A 2,235-nucleotide genomic window follows, 5' to 3' on the forward strand; every position below is an offset into this window, starting at 1 on the left:
ATAGGCAGTCTACCTGAAAAAGAATTCAGAGTAATGATGGTAAAATGATCCAAACTCCTGGAAATAGAATGGAGAAAATACAAGAAACGTTTAAAAAGCACCAGGAAGAACTAAACAGCAAACAAACAATGATGAACAACACAATAAATGAAATTAAAAATTCTCTAGAAGGAATCAACAGCAGAGTAACTGAGGCAGAAGAAGGGATAAGTGACCTGGAAGATAAAATAGTGGAAATAACTACTGCAGAGCAGAATAAAGGAAAAAGAATGAAAAGAATTGAGGACAATCTCAGAGACCTCTGGGACAACATTAAATGCACCAACATTCAAATAATAGGGGTCCCAGAAGAAGAAAAGAAAAAGAAAGGCTCTGAGAAAGTATTTGAAGACATCATAGTCAAAAACTTCCCTAACATGGGAAAGGAAATAGTCAGTCAAGTCCAGGAAGCACAGAGAGTCCCATACAGGATAAATCCAAGGAGAAACACACCAAGACACATATTAATCAAACTATCAAAAATTAAAGACAGAAAAATTATTAAAAGCAGCAAGGGAAAAGCAACAAATAACATACAAGGGAATCCCCATAAGGTTAACAGCTGATCTTTCAGCAGAAACTCTGCAAGCTAGAAGTGAGTGGCAGGACATATTTAAAGTGATGAAAGGGAAAAACCTACAACCAAGATTACTCTACCCAGCAAGGATCTCAGTCAGACTTGACAGCGAAAAATCAAGCCCTTACAGACGAGCGAAACTTAAGAGAATTCAGCACCACGAAACCAGCTCTACAACAAATGCTAAAGGAACTTCTCTAGGCAGGAAACACAAGAGAAGGAAAAGACCTAAAAAAGCAAACCCAAAACAATTAGGAAAATGGTAAGAGGAACATACATATCGATAATTATCTTAAATGTAACTGGGTTAAATTGTCCAACCGAAAGACATAGACTGGCTGAATGGATAAAATAACAAGACCCGTGTATATGCTGTCTACAAGAGACCCACTTCAGACCTAGGGATACGTGCAGACTGAAAGTGAGGGGATAGAAAAAGATATTCCATGCAAATGGAAATCAAAGGAAAGCTGGAGTAGCAATTCTCATATCATACAAAATAGACTTTAAAATAAAGACTGTTACAGAAGACAAAGAAGGACACAGTGATCAAGGGACCAATCCAAGAAGAAGATATAACAATTGTAAATATTTGTGCACCCACCATAGGATCACCTCAATACATAAGGAAAATGCTAACAGCCATAAAAGGGGAAATTGACAGTAACACAATCATAGTATGGGCCTTTAACACCCGACTTTCACCAATGAACAGATCATGCAAAATGAAAATAAATAAGTAAACACAAGCTTTAAATGACACATAGACAAGATGGACTTAACTGATATTTTAGGACTCCATTCAAAAACAACAGAATACCCTTTGTTCTCAAGCACTCATGGAACATTCTCCAGGATAGATCATATCTTGGGTCACAAATCAAGCCTTGGTAAATTTAAGAAAAGTGAAAAGGTATCAAGTATCTTTTCCAACCACAATGCTATGAAAGTAGATATCAATTACAGGAAAAAAACTGTTAAAAATAGAAACACATGGAGGCTAAACAATACGCTGCGAAATAACCAAGCAATCACTGAAGAAATCAAAATGGAAATCAAAAAATACCTAAAGGAAATGACAATGAAAACACGACGACCCAAAACCTATGGGATGCAGCAAAAGCAGTTCTAAGAGGAAGTTTATAGCAATACAATCCTACCTCAAGAAACAAGAAACCTCTCAATTAATCTAACCTTACACCTGAAGCAGTTAGAGAATGAAGGAAAAAAACCCCAAAGTTAGCAGAAGGAAAGAAATCATAAAGATGAGGTCAGAAAGAAATGAAAAAGAAATGAAGGAAACAATAGCAAAGATCAGTAAAACGAAAAGCTTTGTCTTTGAGAAGATAAAAAAAATTGATAAACCGTTAGGCTGACTCATCAAGAAAAAAAGGGAGAAGACCCAAATCAACAGAATTTGAAATGAAAAATGAGAAGTAACAACTGACACTGCAGAAATACGAAGGATCACAAGAGATTGCTACAGGCAACTCTTTGCCAATAAAATGGACAACCTGGAAGAAATGGACAAATTCTTAGAAATGCACAACCTTCTGGGACTGAACCAGGAAGAAATAGAAAATGTAAACAGACCAATCACAAGCACTGAAATTGAGACT

This window comes from Physeter macrocephalus, chromosome 21, assembly GCF_002837175.3.
Source record: "Physeter macrocephalus isolate SW-GA chromosome 21, ASM283717v5, whole genome shotgun sequence".
Taxonomy (NCBI): Eukaryota; Metazoa; Chordata; class Mammalia; order Artiodactyla; family Physeteridae; genus Physeter; species Physeter macrocephalus.